This window comes from Pezoporus flaviventris, unplaced genomic scaffold (genome assembly GCF_033815535.1).
Source record: "Pezoporus flaviventris isolate CSIRO_AGI_PZ_B2104156 unplaced genomic scaffold, CSIRO_AGI_Pfla_v1 ptg000015l, whole genome shotgun sequence".
Taxonomy (NCBI): domain Eukaryota; kingdom Metazoa; phylum Chordata; class Aves; order Psittaciformes; family Psittacidae; genus Pezoporus; species Pezoporus flaviventris.
Window position 1 is genome coordinate 9,830,839 of NW_026892563.1, and position 23,163 is coordinate 9,854,001.

Sequence of the window (23,163 nt, forward strand, 5' to 3'; positions counted from 1 at the left end):
CACACTTCTGGGCACCCTGGCTCCTGTTTCTGTTCTCCAGCCAACCACCAGCTCCTGCTCTTGTTTGACACCGAAAATATAAAGACCCTGTGAGCATTATCTCCCTCCGTGACATTCCTGTGGGCTGACAGAGGAGGATATTGCTGTGGAACCGGAATAGATCAGCTTCTGCTAAGTTGGAAGCAGCAAAGATGGATGGCTGAATGGAACCGGTTAATTCTTTGTCCATCTCCCCTAAACCTTCACTCCCTAAACAGAATTTTGGCTAAAGAAGCAAATTTTCTATTTCTTCTTTTCTAAGCAAACATGGGGGCACTGTAGGATGGAGCTATACACAGCTCCTTTGTGGAAAGAATTTAGTGCATTTTGTCTGGCTCTGTAAGAGGTTTCAGCTAATCCTTCTCAGTAGTAAACAGATTCATGACATTTGTGGTTTTTATGATGGCTGGATGTGCATGTTTGATATTTCAGGTAAAGCTTTGAGAACTATCAAAACCCACCTTCTTTCTAACTAATTCTGATTAGTTTCAAGAATCTGTTGATTCCCCCCCACACACACTGTAATGCTGGAACAATGTCTGTGATTTTTTAGAAATTCTGCAAACGGGTTTCCATTTCCCGACCAGGTGCAAAACACGATTTAATTCCTTTCAAAATTGGAGTCCACTCCAGATCACGGCACACAGATCACTGAAACAAAAATACATTTCTTTATCTACCCACTTATGATTGATCTGTTGTTTTTGCAGGAATTTGTGTGTCTCCTGTTAAAATGAACACTTTTCAACAATTAACTTTTTCAGCAGTTCGGTGATCATTTACACTTCAGCAGAGATCTAGGTGTGTCAATGGTGGAGGAATAGGGTACGGTAGAAATCAGTCTGTTACTTCCCAATTCAGAATGTGGAGGAAATACAGTATATTTCTGGTTGTAACAGGTTCTGCTTTGTGAACTATGTTCAACTGCAGCAAAATATTAAAAAATATGGCTGGTTGTCTTGGAGGTAGTGAGCTGTTGAAGTGCTTAGAATAGTAGATATCCTTACTAACCTGGGTTTAGTGCTACCTGAGAGTAAGACAAAGCATTTTGCTAGTCCTTCCATAAAAAAAAAAGTAGTTTTATTGTGTTGATTCATATGCTATCAGTAAAGTTGTGCAGATTTATAATAACAAAGCTGTATTATGAAGTGTTTCATGGGGAACAGGTTAACAATTTTCTGCTATGCTTTTGCTTCTCTGTGCTCTGATTACAGCTAGCATGCATCTAGGTTTTTGCAGATTCTTTCAATGCTTAGGAATCTGAGCAAGATGCCAGACATCTGAATCCCCTGGACACTTTTGAAACACATCCATAGATCTGCTGCATAACATGTGAGCAAAGGAGTCGAACATTTCTGGGGCTAATTTCGTATGGTTCTATTCCTCTGTGAACATATACAGCAAAGGATGACAGTCCTTGCTCTATCTTGCACAAACTGCTCACAACATCAGCTGTTCTAATGCCTTTTAGATGTACTGGGTGGACTTAATGCACATGTCCTGAGCAACTGACCACTGTGTAGAAGCAGTGAACATACTACGCATTTCTGCATGAAATACCCTGCGTGTGTGCTGTGTGCTGGCAGCCAGGCACATCCCAGCAGGGCAGAGTTACTGAACACGTGCAGGCTGTCTGCGCAGTGCATGCAGAGCAGATCTGACACTTCCTGGAGGCGTTGGGCTGGTACCAAACAGGCAATGTACATTTCTGACCCAGGGACCCAAAAATATGGTGCTCTGAAGGGTTTCTCTTCTGCCTGAAGGGACTTTCACTGCCTCCCCACGCAGCAGAAGAGCACTGCAAGGATTAGTCCACTTGCGCAGGTTAAGCATCCTGGGATTGCCGGGTGGTAGCTGTGATAGAATACAAGATTGTATTATTATGCCATCCAGACTCCTCACGAATTCTTTACTTGAATTCACAAGTGATGACTGCAAATGTGGTGAGTAAAGGAAACAGCAATAACGTGGAAAGATTTTCTAGGGGGAAAAAATAGTTATCAGCATTCAAGGGTCTTTCTTAAAACAAATGCATAACAGGTAGCAGTCACTAATAGTTTACACAGTTTTTCATTACATTTATTATGCTCTAATCAGTACAAGTGCTGTTTTCATTGCTGAGTGCACTTGCAGGATAGGGTGTTGCTGTCTCCATCTTTTCACAGAGGCTCCTGCCTGGATCCCTAGGATCCTGCCCAGGATTTCCTTCCACAGAAGTCCCACTCCTCTGCTTGACCTAGAATACATCCTCAGCCAGTTTGGGTCATAGAATAATAGAATCACAGAATAGCTAGGGTTGGAAAGGACCTTAAGATCACGTGGTTCCAACCCCCTGCCATGGGCAGGGACACCTCACACTAAACCATGCTACCCAAGGCTTCATCGAACCTGGCCTTAAACACCACCAGGGATGGAGCATTCACAACCTCCCTGGGCAACCCATTCCAGGGCCTCACCACCCTCACAGTAAAGAATTTCTTCCTTATATCCAATCTAAACTTCCCCTCTTTAAAGTTTAACCTGTTACCCCTTGTTCTGTCACTATAGTCCCTAATGAAGAGTCCATCTCCAGCATCCCTATAGGCCCCCTTCAGATACTGGAAGGCTGCTAGGAAGTCTCCACGCAGCCTTCTCTTCTCCAGGCTGAACAGCCCCAACTTTCTCAGCCTGCCTTCATACAGGAGGTGCTCCAGTCCCCTGATCATCCTTGCGGCCTCCTCTGGACTTGTTCCAACAGTTCCACGTCCTTTTTATGTTGAGGACACCAGAACTGCACACAATACTCCAGGTGAGGTCTCGCGAGAGCAGAGTAGAGGGGCAGGATCACCTCCTTCAACCTGCTGGTCACGCTCCTCTTGATGCAGCCCAGGATACGGTTGGCTTTCTGGGCTGCAAGCACACATTGAAGCCGGCTCATGTTCATTTTCTCGTCGACCAACACCCCCAAGTCCTTCTCCGCAGGGCTGCTCTGAATCTGTTCTCTGCCCAACCTGTAGCTGTGCCTGGGATTGCTCTGACCCAGGTGTAGGACCTTGCACTTGGCATGGTTAAACTTCATGGGGTTGGCATCAGCCCACCTCACAAGCGTGTCAAGGTCCCTCTGGATGGCATTCCTTCCCTCCAGCGTATCAACCGAACCACACAGCTTGGTGTCATCGGCAAACTTGCTGAGGGCGCACTCAATCCCACTGTCCATGTCAGCAACAAAGATGTTAAACAAGACCAGTCCCAGCACTGATCCCTGAGGGACACCACTCGTTACTGGTCTCCAGCTGGACATTGAGCCGTTGACCACAACTCTTTGCGTGCAGCCATCCAGCCAGTTCTTAATCCACTGAGTGGTCCACCTATCAAATTGATGTCTCTCCATTTTAGAGACAAGGATGTCATGAGGGACAGTGTTGAATGCTTTGCACAAGTCCAAGTAGATGATGTCAGCTGCTCTACCCCTGTCCATCAGTTCCATAGCCCCATCATAGAAGGCCAGCAAATTGGTCAGGCGGGATTTCCCCTTAGTGAAGCCATGCTGGCTGTCACCAAGCACCTTGTTGTTTTTCATGTGCCTTAGCATGCCTTCCAGGAGAATCTGCTCCAAGATTTTGCAAGGCACAGAGGTGAGACTGACTGGTCTGCAGTTCCTTGGGTCTGTCAAGTCTTACTCATATCTGACTGATTCAATAACCATCTGCTCCAATATCAGCTCTGCATGCATTTGCATTGCTGCGTTCTGGTCCCTCTCCAGGACCAGGCACCAGCAGGGGCAACTGCCAGCCCAGTTTATCACCTGCTAGGAGGCACAAAAGGAGGACTGACCCCCCTCCCCTCTTCCTCCTCATTGTGGGGCTGGTTGTGTGCTGCCACTGTATGTACCACCACATCTAGACCTCACACATGGACAGGAATGGTAGTTGTGCTGTGCCCCAAGGGGGTATACGTATGATAACTTCACTGTCCAAAGCCCAGCCACAGCTCCAGAGCCAGCACTAGATCTGGCTTTGATATGACCAGGGTAAAATCAATCCCAGCTGCAGCCGTGGGGTAGGATCAGGGGTCCAGTGGGACTCTAACATTAATCTTTTAGACAGATGAGGGTCTCAGAGCACGGACCTGGCAGATGTGATGCAGGACTGATCGTGCACTTACAGCGGAAACTGGTGGCTAGCAAGGACATCGTACAGCACCTCAGGTGGCCCTAGGTCTGTGCTTTGTCCCCCTATCTGCAGTATTTTCATGCCCTGTTAGAGGATTACTCCTTTCCTACACCTAGACTTGAAAATGCATATTGCTTGTTAGCAATTTATGTACTCTGTAAACACTTGTTCTGCAGCTCGTTACCAGCAGTGGTGGGATTCTTTGGTTATCCTTACATAATCTCTTGAAAGTGATCTAACTTCAATTAGATATTCAGTAGAGGAAGACGGGCTAAATGCTTCTCTATACATTTCTCAGGGAGCAAGAACAACATTTTTTCCCTCTATAGTACAGAGCTAAGAGACAGCGCAGTAACTTCAGCAGGTGAGAGGCGTGCAGAAAGAATTTACAAATAATATCTCTAAGAATATGAGGAACAGTAACTTAGGAATGACTGAGTGGGGAGCCTGGGGAATCAGGAGAGAACGAAGGAGAGTAAGAATTCTCAAACAGAATTAAATACATTATTTCCACCAGCTTACATCAGGAATGACACTGGGAAAAAAATCTGTAGCAGATTTACTCATTGTCTGGTAGCAGAAGCAGCCTCCTGTGAGAAGCTGAGCTGCTAAAATGGCAACACAGGAAAAATGAGATTAGAACAGCAAGGAAGGTTTGGTTGTGTGAAGTCCTCCAGAACTCCTGAACTAATGTTTATCCCTCAGAAGATAGGCCAGTAAGTCAGCCATAATTATTTTGCTGCCTTTCACATTGTGAGAGGAGAAGGAAGAGCTGCATGAAGGTCTGAGCAATGCACCGAGCTGCTCGGTCAGTCTGGGGGAGCTTTCATGGCTGATTTGAAGTACATTGAGCTTAGTTTTGTTTTCCAGGAATGCGTAATATGGGTGGAAAGTCTGAAAAACAGACTTCACACAAAGGGAAAGGTTTCTTCTTTCTTCTGGGTCTCCCATTACTCAGTTAATCACTTTGTTAATGTATTGAGCAAATAAACAGTGCTTTTTTGGTTATTTTGCCATGGCTATTCATCCAGCTGCCTTTCAAATGCAGAGCCCAGAATTTCTGGGTCTTGCCCAAGGTTATGTGTACAGAGACACTTCATAAGCCACAATAAACATTTGATTCAGCCCAGCATTTGCTGTCATGACTAATGGGATACAGCTATTTGCAAGGCTATTTGGTTCTTACACAATCTTGTTACCAGCTCTTTGAAGAAATCCCAAACCTTTGTGGCCTCTGTAAATGCTGATGATCCCTTCCATGAGTATATTTCTCCAGGGGCAAGCAATCTGAGGTGACTCCATTCAGAGAGCAGATCTTTCACAACCACAGTCAACGCATTGCCTGGCCCTGCCAAATCCCTTGGAAAGCTCTTTGTGGTCTGTGTTATACGTTGGAGGACTATTGAATTCTGCTGCTCTCTAATGGGCCTGTTTTAAGCGGATTGGCACCCATGAAAAGTAGCCTCCAACCCAAGCATAATATATCTAGAAAGAGGGACAAGCATCACAATTGTAAACTTAACTGATCAAAGTTACTTGGTTTAGCCAAGACTTGATTCCCACTGAGAGGAACAGCAGTGACAGCTGGAGAAAAGTACTAAAGAGTGGTCAGGGCAGATGCAGGTCACACTTAGTGATTTAAGTGCAAAATAATGTTTGCTGTGGGGAGAAAGCTAAACTACTCATACGAGTTAAAGGATTCACAGGTCCCTCTCCAGCTCATAGCCAGTAAGTCCAACACATCAAACATGAAGGACTTTTGTCCTTCTAACATCCTCATCTGAAGTGCTCACCCACTGTCTGAACGTGAGGTGAATGTTCTCATTGGGATATGCCATGGTCCCACTCATGGCCAATTTGGACTAGTGGACACAGAGGAGAACACCACAGCTCCCTAGCTGCTCACATGCCCCAATTCCCCACTGGTGGGAAGCAGGGTGATGGGGTAGGATGTGCAGTCAGTTTGCTGTCTCAGCCCTGGGAGGTGGGAACCCTGCCATGTCCCCAGGTACGGCACATGGGAGCCACAACCACCCCGTGTGCCCCAGCATGGGGCACACATTTCTGAAGATAAAGACCAGGCTGATCACAGGAACATCAGATCAGTGATTTTAAAACGCCTGGTTTGGGGTGGCCCGCACCGTACAGAAAGTCGTCAGGCAGAAACCAGCTTCTGTTTGCAGTGTGAAATGGAGGCCATAGCCTCTCTCATTCTGCTACCTATGCTGTGCCCCAGCTGAATGTGGCCTGGGTGTTTATTGTGATGAAGCTTTGTGTTTGACAAACTGCCAGGCACTGCTCCCTGGGTTCTCTGACAGAGACAGTGCCCATGGCTATCTGTTGCTTTTATTCAGGTAATAAAGAAAGAAAACCTGTGAGACCGTGGAACAAGAGACACTTTATTGTGCACACAAAAAAATGTGCAAGTACAGGCAGCTTCACAAAAGCCTTTGCTTAGGTGTCCCCACAGGGCTGCAAAAGACCCAGGTTAGAAATACAGGTGAAAGAGTGCTTCCCTCACATGCTACCCCCTGCCAGAGCAGTCTGCCGTGCACTTCAGTGGTGTAAGAAAGGGATCTCCACCCCAACCCCCAATCCCTGGGATGCTCTCCTGCATGCCTGGGGCATGCACTCCCCACAGATGAGCTTCAGCCCCAGCAAAGCCCTTACTTCTTTCTGCAAACTGCTCTGCTCAAGAGCATCAAGAGCAGCTGGCCCTGTCCCACTGATGGGCTGACCCTAACCTGCACCCTGCTGCTGTAGTATTGGGCAGGGCTGCCCTGGGCCCCCCTGCCCAGCACTGTGAGGCTGAGATCTGCAGTCTCAGCAGGAGAGAGGTTTGCACCCATCCTGCAAACCTACCAGTGCGGGGCACCCAGGGGTGACACCCTGCAGATGGTGTGTTGCACTTTCCCTGGGCAGACTAGAACATTTCGTAACTGGTATCATTTGACGGATATTTGCTTACTTTGGGAGTTCAGCTGATTGAAAAGAAATGTCTCCAGCGCCACAGAATCCCTGCATGAGTCACCACAAGCTTTATGACCCACTCTGCAGCTCAGATTTCTGACTTACATCCCAGAGCAGTTCTGGGGGATTTCTGAGGACCAGGCACTAGAGGCCTGAATGACACATGCACTTCTCCGGGGCTTTCCCCTATGCTGGGCAGCCCTGAGGGCTCCTCTGGGTCACAGGGAGCAGGGGCAGGAGCCATGGGGGACACTCACAGCAGTTTAAATTCAGACTGACTTGAAGCAATAAAATGTCTTAATTCCAATCCAGCAATTACAAAACACACCTTATGTGGTGATCTATACGTATCTTTTACAGGCATATAATCCTATAATGCAGAGCCACAGATAGTATGATCTACAAAAGGAAGAAGAACTTTCAGATCCCCCTCTCTTACTCCTCTATGCTGTGACACAACTGGGTCTTTCTTAAATCCATTTGTAACCCTGAATATCCTGTATTTTGTGTAATTATGATACCCCATGTTTTACTTTAAATTGTTTACACATTCTTGCAATAGGAGGAATTTCTGAAAGTGTAGCCAAGTAATTTGATTTTGAGAAGTGCTGTGGAAGACACAAGGGTAGACACATATAATTTGTCTCCTACCAGCTTTATGAATGTCTCTTTCTCAGGAAAGGTAACAATTTCACCCAGAAATAATTCTGTTAGACATGAAATATCAGAGCTGTGAATCACTGGGCATTTCAGAGCATCCCTTCACAGCAGGAGAGCATCTGAAAACTGCACCAGAGACAAGAGTTTAATTCTTATTGTAGCACTAGGGAGGAAAATGCAATCAAAAACAGCTATAGGAACTTGCAGTACACCAGAACTATTTATTTTACTAGTTGTCTTCCTGGGAAAAGGAAACCAGGAGATTATAGTTATTCTTCCAGCAATACTGTTGATTTGTTTAGGGTAGTAACTAGGATTCACAACACTGCAATTAAGGACTCAGGAAAACATGTTAAATAAATTCCTCTGAAAGACTGTATTGTAGCCTCCGCACACGCATTGCTTTTAGGTATCCATATAGCAGGATAATAGCTGGTTCTGACAAGGAACATTTTTTCTGATGTTCTGAGAGAGCAGTGAGACCAATCTCTCTGAGAGGTTTGTAAAGACAGAATAGATTCTGAGTTGTGGGGGCAGTCTGTTATTGACAGGTTGAAGGTGTTAGCTCTGACTACATCTGAAGGTCACCCGTTCCTTGTTCCCATCTCTGCAGCTAGACATAACATCCCTATTTCAATGTAGAACACTATGGGAGCTCTCCTCCCACGAAGGCAGTCCTTGAGATTGTCACTAGTTAGCCAGGGCAGCTGCTTCGTGTGTAACCTTCAGGACTTGTCCCATTCTGTCATAGACAGTTGTTTCCCAGTGCCTGCTGCTGATGCTCAGGTCCACTATGGGTTTTCTTATGCCTCTCCAGTGCTGAGGTGGACAGAAGGAGAATAAGCATGTTTATTCTGAGCACTGTATGTTGCAAATGACAATAATTGGGGCCCTGCTGAGTTGCCAGGCTAATTTAAAGACATGGGACCTGACCTTCAGGAGAAATTAATTCACATAAATTGCATGGAACCTGAGCACTCAGTATCTCTGAAAGCTAGCACATGCTATCTGTCTCCAGATTACCACTGCCTGTGTAAAACAGGTGTCAAAGACCATTATAAGAAACAAAGAAGGACCTTGTAGGTTGTTACCTCAAAGTCTAGGCAGCCAAAAAAGGTAATAATGCTGAGTTCTAGTTTTGCATGGTTTAACTGGAATAGCCTTTACATCCTAAATGTCTGGACTGTCTCCCAGTCAGAGAGTGCCTTTCCTTGAAACAGTCCTCTTTTCCCAACAGTTGATGGAGACCCCTTGTTCAAAAAGATACCTGGTTGCCTAGTGCCACGATGAACTTGTAATACAGTGACTGTTCGCAGGAGCAGACATGGGGCATGTTTAAGCACATGCTTAAGTGGGAGAACAGTTTTAACCATGAAACCTCTGCAAAACCTGTTTTTTTTTCTGCTGCAGTTCTGACACTCAGTTCTGACACAATCTAAACATTTTACCAAGTCAGCCTCCTGTGATAGAGCTCAATCTTTCTTCAAGAAACGTCTTGCTTCTCCCAAGTTTTTCAGCAGGCTGCTGAAGAGAACATGTGTCTTTTAATCCAGGTATTCACTTGTTGAGGGGACGGAAAGCTGAGAGCCTACAAACTTTGGTGATCCTTCTTCCCAAGCATCCAAGTCTGTGACTGTGTGACACCCTGGGCTCCAGGTCTGACCATTCTGGAGCCACCTCCAATGCAGTCACTGAGGTGCTTGTCGGAGGACTGTCCTTTAGCCAGGATCTTCTTTCTGGTTTTGGGTTTGTTTTTTTTGTTCAGAGACTCTCAGCATGGCCAGAATTATCAAAATCATCTGTGAAATGGACTGACTGTTCCTCCTCTGCTGATTCCCATCTCTCAGTCTCAGAATCCCGATGCATCTCTCAGCTTCCCAGGACACAGGAGTGTAATACAGTGCAGAACAAAGCCTTGAAATGATTTTTTCAAGGGAAAAAAAAACACCATAACTAAGCACTCTTAAATAATGAATACAATGTGTTGCTCCATTTATGTCATGTATTGTCTGTAACCACAAAATAAGAAAGAAGTGATCCTACATTTATCTAAGATGAAAAATTTTGGAGCAGAATGAGAACTGCCAGAGATGTCTGGGTCTACAGAGGAATGTCTGCACAGCAAAGAGGAAGATGTCCAGTTTGGCAGAAGACCTCACTAAAATCATTCATGATCTATATTTCCTGCATTTGCCTTGAACCTTTGGGAGGCCTTCAGCATGTCTTTTGTATTTCCTACCCTTTTTTTTCTTAAACTTCAGCCTCTGCATCAGTCTTGGCACTGTGATGTCGGGTGAAATCCAAGAGGGATGCTTTTCTGGTCTCTGAATGCCATTTTGCATTCAAAGTGGTTGGTGGTCATCAGCAGGGGACATGAGCCACTCCAACCATTTATCTAAATATTCCTGTGCACTAATACACACAAAGTTATAAACAGTGTGATCTACGATGTGCACATGTAAGTGTAGGAAATAAAGGACAATCTGGAGAATTGCGCTGAGACAATGTTGATGCTGGGGAGGGACTCTTCAGTAGAGACTGTAGCGATAGGACTGTAGTGATAGGTAACGGGTTTAAACTTAAACAGGGGAAGTTTAGATTGTATATAAGGAGGAAATTCTTTACTGTAAGGGTGGTGAGGCACTGGAATGGGTTGCCCAGGGAGGTTGTGAATGCTCCATCCCTGGCAGTGTTTAAGACCAGGCTGGACGAGGCCTTGGGTGATATGAATTAGTGTGAGGTGTCCCTGCCCATGGCAGGGGGTTGGAACTAGATGATCTTAATGTCCTTTCCAACCCTAACTGTTCTATGATTCTATGATTCTATAATGTATATCCTTGCTAGAAATATGTTGAGTTTGTAAAAGCTGGGCAAAAATAAATAAGAAGGGGAAAATTCATTGGTTCCCACCTGTCACCTAACAAATAAATCACAAAGGCTTTCCATTCCTCCCTTGAGATATTTAATTTGCTCTGCTCTCCCCCCAGCCACAATGAAAGAGGCTTTTCTTCCACTTGAACTGACCTTTGGCAAACATTTCCCTTTCAATTAAGATCTGAAATGTCCTTGTGGACCGCTCTTGCTGGAGACAGTGGGAAGAAGGCTCTATGAAGCCACTCAGACAAGAGTCAGGGCAAAGAATAATTACTTGAATTCATAAGGTTAAGTCCAGTCTAGACGAAAGCAGAGATAAGTCATTTAGAGGTCTCCATCGAAGAACAAGGTTTGTCTTTCTGGACTTTCCAGTCTCCCTGTACTTGCTGCTTACTATACATTGTGAATATTTCTCTCATGGACTGTTGAGCGATTACTGTGTCTGAGCACTAAGCTTGTTTTCCTCATGTCATTATTAGGTTGGTAGCCCAGTGTGAGCCTTTTAGGAATGAGGCTTTGACTGTGGCTTGACCTGGCTCACTCAAGTAAACAGAAAGCTTCCTGTGGAGAGCAGGGTGTTTGGCACCAGGGAAAAATCATTGCCTGAGTGAACTAAAAAAAAATTTATTCAAAACATGCATCAAAAATTTGCTGCATGCAAACTTAAAGGTGAAGCTTAGGTTGACTTAATATACAGTCTTCAGAAAAAGGGCCAAGATAACTAGAAGAGGTAAAAAAAAACCCTCAGATTAATGACTGAAGGAACTTCAGAGGGTTGCACTGAGCATGCTCTTATCCTGAGTTCTCCAGATTTTGCACATTTTTGCGAAGGGGCTAGTATTGCAGGCAAATTACTGACTGGAGACAAGCTACGTGGTGTGCAGTGAAATACTTGGGTTTCCACATTACAATTACTTGGGTGTTTTGGCACTATGGTGCCAAGTCAGCTATATTAACAATGGTGGCACTGTTGGGATGGTGGAAAGATGAGATAGGGCCTTGGCTTGTGAAAAGAAGTAATATCCCTCAAGACAAGGGTTTTACCGTACAACTAAAATTGCTCATGTGCAAGGGTAAGTGAAATGGGACAAACATTGGCCCAGTGCTCATGCATTTCTTGGTGGGTGACACATATGCTACATGCCATCTCCTCCTTCCCAACTGCCAGTCCATATCTTTCGTAAGTCCTAAGCCTCCTAACTGGCTATAGTGTAATCAGTATTACATCATTACTGAAATCTTTTCTTTCTTTGGCTTTGGCAGTTCTGCCCTTCTCAAGACCTCTTTCTCTGAATATTCCTTTGTTTCTTGTCATCGCTTCTTCTGTTCTTCTTTCTTCCTGTGAAAAGAGCAAGCCATAGTACATTGGTCATCTTCTTTGCATCCCAACTACATGCTCTTATGTGCATGTAAGAGTGACTCATTAACTTGAAAGTCACATTATTGAGCTAAAATTTCAATATCTTTTGCATCTTACTCCCCTTCCTTAGTTGTCACCATTCTCCTTGACCTCAGTGGTCTCCCACTGACCACTCTTCTTGTCTTTCAGGCCCACTCTAAGATGAATTCTTACAGCTTGAGTTACTTTTTGTGCCCAACATAATGTTGGCACATCAACTGTGATGGCAATTCATGAATCCTTCCTCCTCTTGGCCTTCCTTCCTCTAGGCCACTTCAACCTAATGCATGTGTACTGATAAAGTGATTTCCTTCCCTGGTTTATCCTTTACTGCTGCTGTCTTCTGTATAATTACATCAGGCACAAATATTCTCTGTTTCCTTTCCAGGTTTCTATCTGTTCATTCATTTTAATGCCTTGTTGATTTTCATCCTCCTCTATGCCAGAAATTCTACCCTCATTTGCCTGGATATTTAGTTTCCCAATGAGTAAATGCATGATTTCTTCATTGTGGGAGGAAGGCCTTTCTGATACTAGTCTTTAAAATCTGCATCTGATCATTTTGCTAGGCATTTTTACCGTGCTGCCTACACATCAGTGCCAGTAAGCACGTTTATGCAGGCAGCCAAAGAAATAAGAAGGCCTATTCTGTGTATTTTTTTTCCCACACATTTACAGGTGTACGACTGAACTGTTCATAGATATTGTGTGATTTGCTTAAACAGGATCAAAGTAATCGATGAGAAGGCACTGTGAGTAAGTATATAAATAGCTGGTCTGGGATTTAAGTTTTGATGCCACAGCTTTGGCATGCTTTGAAAAGTCACCTGCTTGTGCCTCTGTTTCCTCATCTTTGAAACAGGAATCATTTTGCTTACCCTGTTTACCAAGTGATTTGAGACCAAGTGATAAAATGTGATATGTAATAACCATACAGTGTTGTTTTTCCTGTCCCATTCTTCCTCATTATGTGTCACGCCAACTGGTTTCATCTGCTGCTAAATTAGACCATGGACATCTGAAGTAGTCCTGCATTTTTCACAGTATGATGGCAGAGGCATTGCAGTGCTCCCTAACTTTCAGGTCCTAATGCAGCACAAACAACAGTTATATTAAAAGCACCTCTCTTGGAGCTATGGACAGTGCTACAAAGGGGAATGCTTAGTGTCTGCACTATATAATGGGGATCTAAAGCAATTTCTTGTGACAGTTTATAGTCTGACAGTTGCCTGAAAGAAAACCCATATGGGATGTAAATTGCATGTGTTGCTGCCATATGCTTGGGGAAGCAAGATCCATTTGTTCTTTTAGAATAGAGAAGCCTGCTGAATTCAAACCAGAAGTCATATACATATCCTGTTCATCTCAGCTTGTGTTAGGGCTGTAGCAGTTCTTTATTCTTTTGCTTTTGAGTGCTGCGTAAAGCTCCATTTGGTGTAGCTGAGATTCTATCACAGGCAACTCATATATTATTTTTAAGAGATGTATCACATCCTGGTTGAAAACTGTATTTTCAGTCCAAGGAAACCATATGAGCTCCCCCATATAATATATGAAGCCAAATTAAGGCACAAACCTGACTGCATGAATTTCCTGACTTCATGAGTATTCCAGTCACCTTACATGGGGCTGAATTTGGCCTGGGATGCACATTAGTACACTGGATTGCTTTTTGAAAGCTAAGAAGTTTCTGTTTAATCTTTTCAAGATTTTTAGCCTTCTCCAGTAATTCATAGGAAAGATAGAATGGGTAGGGAGTGTTGTCTGAGGCTTTCTATTTTCTGTTTCTCTGCTCCGACACCTTACACTTTTTAGGGATTCTGGTTCATTACTTGAGATCTGTACCAGTTTTACAGCTGTGCATAAATACAAGAAATAGCAACTGGGGAGGCACTGAAACTGCCAGGCTGAACATCTCCATTAGTAAGATACACAAGATGCTGGTCTTACCTGACCTCTGCTCTAATTCTAAAACCAAGGCCATTTTTCCCTAGCCAATCATGTTCTGAAAGGAACAGCAAAATAATTCAGGCCCTTAACAGTATCTATTCCCTAATAGCATCTTTATCACTTTGTTTTGGGGTTTGTTTTTTTTTTCCCTTTGGCCCTCAGCCTTAAAAATCATGAAGCAGAAACACACAATCCTAAGAGAACATTTTCTCTCTGGAAAAAAAAAGTGCGAGGCTGTCCCATTCAAAATTTTTGCAAGATCCATGTACTAGATCATGAGAAAATTGTTATGCTTCCAAAATTCAGGTGTCATCTGAGGTTAAGGGATTTGGAAGCATTCAGCAGCTGCATCAAACAAAATGCCACAGGGCAGATGTAGGCTGGGGACAGAAACAGGCATTTCTGAGAAAGATACATTTCATCCTGACATGGATATCCAATGCAGTCCAGAGGTAACATGTCTTAGACTCTGCTGTTACTTTCTCCAAGCTGTAAATAGTGTATATATGACCACCCTACATCTGGACATCTCCAGTGTGCAGAGTCCCTCTCACAGTGTTTTAAACTGGGCTGCTGAAATTAACTGCTCATTTGAAAACATGTGTGAATGACTTCCCTTGGGTCAAAAAGTAAGTCTGCAACGCAGCCCTGAGTAAAGGTTAAGACGAGTCAGTTCATATGCTAGTAACATCCCTGACTCTGACTCTCCGCCATGTTCCCATCTTTTGTTGCTTGTTTTTTGATAATGTGACCAAATGACACATTTACTGTGAATGTTCAAAAGAGCCACTTGCTGTCTTTCATTTACATACTGATAAAAGTCATAAACCATGAAATAGGCTAGTCTTGTACCATGCGTGTTCCCACCTTCCTGCAGGGATTTGAATATGTCTCCTGTGAAGAAATTTCAGGCAGTTTACCCACCTCTAAGCAAGGGCAAAGCATTCCTCCTTGTTCTCTAACCTACATAAGGACCGCCTACAGAGAGCATTACACTCACTGGAGCATTTGAGAGAGAGGAAACAAAGAGCAAGCCAAGATTGTGAAAATAAATCCCTGGAACAGAAAAAGAGAAACGAAACTATAAATTGGAAAAGAAAAAGCAACTAGAATGGGTTAAAAGGGAGTTTTCTATGAAAGATTCCGAATGGAGCTTTTGTTGCATTTGGATGCTTTATACTGAGCAGAGACCTCAGGCCATGTCATGTGCTGCATCCCTTTGGTCCCATTTCTGTGCCATAATAGTCATTGCTGTCTGTCTCATGGCTCCACCAAAAGTAGGGGCAGTCAGAAACCAGACATCCTGTCCTCAGGAAAGCTGCAGGGCTTCAAAATCTGGTTTTACTCTGAATCATAAATAAAAGTGACCATCACAGATTTTTTTTCATGGAGAGAAATGTTCAAACACTAAGGGAAAATTGTTTCCTTTGGACTTAATTCTACTTCATTTTGCATTTATATAAAATAGCAGTGTGACATAAAAGCTGTTGCAAAGAGGTAAGAAAAAAATGTTTCAACATCTTCTACAAATATTTTAATGAAAGCCATATGTACCAGTTAAAAACCTCAGTTTTGTCAAACCACTGGGAGAAAAAAATCCCTCTAAAAAATTCTGTTGTGTCTTTCCAATAGATTCACCTAATACTTAAAATTAGGTATTAACCAATCAAAGATAAGTATCTGTCATGCTCCTCTTTTAAAGATTTCTTTTCTGGAAGAAATAAGGTCATCTAGGGATTTATGAAGGCCTATGAAGACCAATAGTTTTGTTTTTTTTCCAATGGAGACTAGCCTGAAGATTTTTCACCTCTGTGTCATATCAGGATTTAGGCTTCAGAGACAGAAAGGAAAGTTGGTAGGAGAATTCTCAAAGAGGTGCTGTAAAAGAGCTGTGCTGGGTGGTTGAAGATGAGTAAAGATTGACTTCACTACTTAAAACTAACCCAAGCTGAATATCAAGTATTGTATAACATCATCACTTGTCATCCCTTCATCAAAATATTGTGGGAGATAGGGGCCAGACATTCATTGAATTCACCGCTGAAAGTAGCAACACCATAGGCAGAGAGCAAGTCAAATCCTAGATCAGACAGGAAAGTATGTATGTCTGTGGGTCATCTGTCCATTCCCCAGTGGTTTCTTTAGTAACAGGTTAGTGTGGTAGAATAATGTATGTGGCTGAATGTTTGTGAAACTCCAATACTTGCTTAAGCCAGAAAATGAGCTTGTGCACTGTTTGATAATCCAGCAATTACTTGCTATCAGGTTAGTTTCCTTGGGACAGAAACAGTGATTACAGGGAAGTCACACCACACTGCATTCAAAATGCTTTTATAAAGTACATACTATTTTACAAATATATCCCTGAGTAAAGAGAATCAAATCAAAACCTAATTGAGGAAACACCTCCTTTGATTAAAAAAATATGCTCCTGAGAACAGCTGGAGCCATTTGCCAAGATAAATCAGATGCTACTCTCAACTTTTACGGGTTGCTAAACCCATGAAATATATGGTATGTCTAGGATTTGTTGGCTGCATTCTTTTACTATGAACACAGATACTGTATTTTGCTAACAAAGAAAAATGATGGACCCAGCAGGCTATGGCGAAGGCATATATTCTTTCCTCATTCTTACTGATTAGAGCTGAGAGAAAACTGCTCTAGTGAAACCTCTGGAGCTTTCTGATTTTTCCCATATTAGGCACGAGCTGAAAACAGCCCAGGTATCCTGTTGACTCTTTTTGCCTCTAGAAAGGAAAGTAAAGGAAATATCACCAATTTGTTTATTTGGTTTCGTTTGTTTTTAAGAATGCTGCCTCAAGAGATAGTCTCAGGGACTGGTAATTCCCTCATGTCTCTAGCATCTCCAAGTTTATCACAAATGCATCTTCTTTTCTGGACATTGCCAACTTATCTAAAGAAAAAAAAAAGTTTCACTTGTTTTAAAGATGATCAATGGGTTCAAAAGCAGCAAAAGTGGAAATATATTACATTATCTTTCCACCCTTCTCCCCTCCCATGCAGGATAGAGCATCTCCACAGGGAAAATTCTCACAAACAGTTGCAGCTGAAGACTCTTGGCAAGGGATCCATAAGGACATGATCTATATAATCCAATAGTGAAATTATTTTGGGTGCTGGATGAGGATGGTGTAAGCAAAAATTCAGGCATAAATTAATAAATACAGAAGGCAGGTTTCAAGATATGTATAGAACATCACAAGTGTGTACTGAAGAGACACCACAAAAGGATAACAAAATGTTTTGCTGCTTTGCAATGTAAGTTCAGAGCTCACAGAAAGCTCCATTTCCAAGCATTGCTAGAAACGGTCTGCCCAGTTCACATCTTGTTTCACTTTCCTGAAGCTTGTGGTTCCTGGGTGTAGTGGCTGCAAAAGTAAGAGGAGGACTGGTTGTACCTGGGGGACTTCACTGATCACCAGTGAGAAGCACAGTATTTTCCTAAGGAGATCTTGCATTTTCTCCTTCTGTTGTTTTGTTTAGTCTCTGTTACTATTCATGTTGCTGTTCTTCTGCTAATCTATAAGCTGCTTTGATATTCTCTCAGTTGAATTATCAGCCAAAATTCAAAGCATGACTTTTGTTGGCAGCTGGGAGAGAAATCACAACATTGTTACATACAAAAGTCTTTAGCCTTCTATTTTTCCCCCTTTTCTTTGACGTAGATAGAAAGCAGTGGCAAATACATTATTAACTCTAATTGTGAAGTCTCCAGGAGATATTCTATTCAATTTGCGATTTCAATTCTGAATTTTCAGACTAATTTTCTTAGCAATTCCTCTAATTTAGCCTCAGGAGGATGGGAATTATTCCGAATATTTTTAAAAAGCCATTTTAGCCAGTCAAACTATTATGCATGTTTAAAAAGAGAGCTATTTCGTCCTTTCCCTCACCCACATTCCGTTTCAGCAGTGACAACTATGTAGCCTTTCGCTATGTGCAGTTTCCCAGTGACTGATGTAATGGAAAGTACCACAGGTGAGCTCCATTATACCTGCATTGAGAACTTGTCTTTCTCCACTTTCATGCCAAACGTAGAAAATTCCCTCATTAAACTAATGACATTTTGAAAACAAATAGTACTGCCTAGACCAGTCAAGATTTACATTACAGATGATTTTAAAACTATTCTGGATTAAGATTGAGAAAAATCACCCATGTACAGAAAGGAGCTATCCATTTGTCATCTTGGGTTGAAATCACGAGCATAATTGAAAGTTTCCAGAGAACCTTCTAGTGCCAATGGCACAGTATGTACCTGCCTGCTCTTGCGGAGGCCAAGGAACATGCATTTACATACAGGAAACAGCCTAAAGAAGATAAGTCCATACATCTCTATTTACACAATTTCTTTCTCTCACCCACTAGACTCCACTTTCATAAACCACACACATGTATAGTCTTCCACCTTTTTTACACATTTCACATTTGACTTACGCCGATAGCTTAGAAAAGCAAACAGTTCAAAAAGAGAAGTAGTGTTTTTTTTCCACCTACTAGAATAAAAATACTTAGAAAACACTGTAACAATCCTACTAACAATACCAAAGAGTACTAACAATAGATGGCATTCTCCAAATAAAGATCAGGGCAAGGGGTATGTTTCGAAGCATGTGTAGGAGGGAAGAACAAGAGCATTTTTCAAGACAGATAATTTCTGTGTTATGTCATTACAGAAAAGATATATTTTGAAAACTCTCAGAAACCAGAAAAGATCTCCATATCCTTCTCACAGTTCCTCCTTGTAGACTGGAGAGAAAGCAACATATGACACTGCTTCTGAGGATGAGCTGTGTGCAGTTGTTCTCACACGGGTACAGTGACAGCACCAAAAAGCCTGAAGCAGATGGCGGGCATGTGGGTGGGGAGTGGATTGCTGAGATTCCAGGGGGAACAAAGAGAGAATCACTGGTTATTGGGAGGACTGCAAACGTGCAGGGGCATGGCTGTGTGTGTGTTTAGCCACCCTTTGCTGCAGTAGCATATGGGACATGAGCACTCTGGAGGGGTATCAGCTAGTGGGAGGAATGTGGTGGGACTCTGAGATGATTAATAGGAGCATGGTGAGAGTTGATGTTTATATCTAGTTATTCTTCTCCCCTGTGTTATGAATCATCTGATGCACCAGAAACTGAGAAAAAATTGCACTGGAGTATGAAGTGCTCATGACTGCATGCTGCTAAGGTAGCATAGGCCATGAAAGCTGGCACTTTGGTGAGCCCTGCAGATCCGTTCTCTTTTCAGTTAGAAAAGCAAGCAAAGCGTGTTACTGCTCCCCTTTGGCCAGCTCATTCAGACTTTTGGAATTTGGGGTGCTGGGGCAGGAGGCTAGTGCATGTCTAAATCTTTACTGAACCCAGGTCTGGAAAGCAGGAAGAGTGCACACACAGATCTGGAAACTGGGAAATATCCATAGGTCCTACAGTAAAGACACAGGTCTGAAACTAAAATCAGTAGATGGATAGATGAACCAGTAATTCCTACAGTAGTCTACTTTTTCATCAGTGCCTTCATCAGAAACCAGCAGCACAAAGACCTTGGGACACTCTGCTGAGCCTGCTGGAGAAAGATGCATTTGGGACGAAAGAGTGGCTGTCATCCAGTCGAGCCAGAGGGAGATGAAATCATGTTACTATCTGGTTTTACATTCCCATTGTCAAGATGTTTGTGCATGAGCATAGAAATACAGACATCACAAAGGGATCAGGAGTTGCATTAGAGGTTCTGGTGGAACAACTAGTAAGGAGAAAGAATTGAGAACCTAATCTTATTTCATATTCTCTTTTCTCTGTCCTCAGTGTCTAAAATATCCCTTTTATAGTTCTAGGCATGTCAATGTCATCCTCTGTCACCAGAGACAGCAGGAGGTACTTGCACACAAAGACCCAAAGACTGGGATCACAGCTCTGCATACAATATTCATTATCATGTGCATACACCCATGCTCAGAGATCTGCCTCTGAAAATAACACTCAAAATGAAGTCATTGCGAAGAAGAATAACCTAAGCATGTGCCAGCTTGCAGTGATGTGAGGCCACTCACTGCAGGATCTGTGCTGCAAGTCACTGGCTTTTCAGACCAGTAGGCTCAGGGTGGGCTACCCTCACCCTGGAGTCATGTGCTGTACCATGAAATGTCCTTTTTTAACTTGTGGCACTTTTGTTAGAAGAGCTCTCACTTAACACTGTAAATTTCTCACACCGGGAATGTATCTGTAAACAGGTATTTAAGGAAGGCATGTCTGAGTCCCTACAGGCACAGTTCCTGATGATGCTATTTCAGAAGATCCAGGGATATGGGCAATGTACAGAATACTATGCCAGGAATGTCCACTGCACCGGGGCCAAGAGGTCTCCTGAAACCACTTAGAAGAAAATAAGGGCAATCACTCATTTTCTCTTTGTGCTCATACCTAGTTTATGCAACTTGTCCTGGTCACTGTTATTTTTGTCTTCCTATCCTATCTCCATAGCAGATGGTTCCTCTTGTGCTAATTTGATTCATAAGTTTTCTGGGGTAGAGAATATATCTCACTGTCCTCGTAGTGCGTACATCTGGTATTCTTAAATTTCAATACTTGACTATGGAACCTAAATAAATACAGCTTTTGTATAATGAAATTCGTAGTATATTTGAATTGCTCTATTTATATTAATAATGTATCATTACACATTGGAAGAAAGTAATTTGAGATGCAAAATGGTGAGGTGGGTATGAAAAAATATAATGCTATAAAATTTAGAAAATCACAATATATTCACAAGATGACTGAATGAGGTGTTGCAGGGGTAACTACATACAGCACATTTAATTTTGAAGTGCCTGACTTCACAATCTGAATCTTGTTTCTTAACATAATTTATTTAATTTCATGGTTTTGGTTTGGTTTATTTTTGTTTTTTTTGGTTTTGGTTTGGTTTTTTTTAAATGAAATTCCCTAGGGTTTTTTTCCATATAGTAGAAAATTATAAACAACAAATTATATGTAACTATAATAACTTGCTGCCATTGTGAGAAGGACTTGAACCTCAGGCACAGACACAGAGCATGGGACTCAGACCCAGACACCTAAGTTTATGTGTTGCTAGAATAGCTGTCTACATCTGAGCCACTTGCTTATCCTGCCACTGTAGTCAATGGGATCTACAGAGCTTCCCTAAAACAGGCACATGTGGTTCATTCACAGCATTCCAGGTTCTACTGAATGGCACCAACCGGCTCTTCAGTGACAGTAATAGGAGCAGAGACAGGCTCGTTTTTTTCAGCTCATGAAAAACTCCAATTCTATTTAAACTTGTGACACCAGGCTCTGAGGTGCAGAGACAGACTCTGAAAATGTGAGACATCTGAACACACAGAGATAATATTTGAAAGAAATATTCCAATGCTGTGATTTTATTTTTATTGCCTACCGCAAACCCAAATAATCAGTAGCTTGAAGATATTTTGTTTTTTATTAAAAAAATTAATATATTTTGTTTCTTTTTCTTGTTTCTACACTCTCCAAAGATCATTTGCCGATTCCAATTTTCTTTAATCAACATCTGAACATAAGATCTTAAACAGATTTAGATTTTCAGCATGTAACACTCAACAGCAAAGAGCATTGTCTTCCAAAACACAAACCAGACAGCACTGACATGAAATATTACCTAGTCAGAGCAGGAGGCAAGATTACAGCCGTAATTATAAATACCTTGAACTTGTACTTTTGTCCCTGATGCATCACTGCTAGCTACGTTACTAACAACACACTTGTAGATTCCAGCATCAGGAAGTTGGATGCTGTTGATGCCTAGAGCTCTATCCAGGCTTTAGATAAACTGCCCACCACCTATTGGCACAGCATTTATGCCTTTGAATCCAGTGACTGATGGGGGAGGGATCCCCTGGTCTTTGCAGGGTATGTCAGGTCTGTGGCCACCTTGGACTTTCAAAAGTCAAGATCCACACTCTATCTTTGGAAGAACTAAGAAAGACAAGTTGAGTCCACAGTAATGTGAAGAAAAATCATGTACAAGATCATTCTTAAGGCTGAGAGAGTTTGGGTTGTTCAGCCTGGAGAAGAGAAGGCTCCAGGGACACCTTTTTGTGGCATTTCTGTTCTCAAAGGGGGCTTGCAAGAAAGATGGGGTCAGACATTTTAGCAGGGCCCATAGCAATAGGACAAGGGGAAATGATTCTAAGTTAAAAGGGGTAGGTTCAGACTAGGTATAAGGAAGAAAATTTTTTACAATGCGGGTGGTGCAACACTGGCACAGGTTGCCCAGAGAGGTGGTATATGCCCCATCCCTGGAAACAATCAAGGTCGGGCTGGACAGGGCTCTGAGCAACCTGAACTAGTTGAAGATGTCCCTGTTCACTGCAGAGAGGCTGGACAGGATGAATTTTAAAGGCCCATTCCAAACAAAGCCGTTCTATGATTTTATGAAATTCTTTTCCATTTTGGACATTTTAGAAAATGTCCTTCATTCGTCAAAACACCTACTCCACCTGCAGACATCCGTACTGCAGACATCTGGTGCAGACACCTCTCCAGAAGGTTGTGTGTCTCCAGCTTTTCCTTTGGCCCTACAAAATTTGCAGAAGAGAGGAGGAAATCTGAAATAGCACAAGACAGTTATATTTGGACAACTGAATTTAGCCCTGAGGGTCCCTCCAGGCTGGGGAATGGACATATTCAGGACTGCTCAGCCTGCTCCTTTCTTGATATGGAGTCTCTGTGGCATGCATGAGGTGTGAGGAACTGAGGGAAGGAGTGGAAACCCTGGTGTTTAACATGATGCTCCAGAAAAGATTGGGCTCTGCTGATGTCTACAGGGCTCAGAAAAATGTATGATTGTACAGGGAGAGGGAAGGCCCCTGGCCTATTTCTCTTCTCATCACTGATTGCTTCAGCAGAGTTTTGGGTCTGGGGTACCCCAAGAGGACTGAGGTGAGCAGCTTTGCTATAGCCACAGCCCATCCTCAGAAAGCTGATGCTGGCAAGGAAGCAAGCTTTTCCTAAAGATGAAAAGTAACAGTGACTTTTGGAAGACAATATATTTTTCACAATAAATCAGCAAAAACCTAACAAGAATTCCACTTTTCCATCC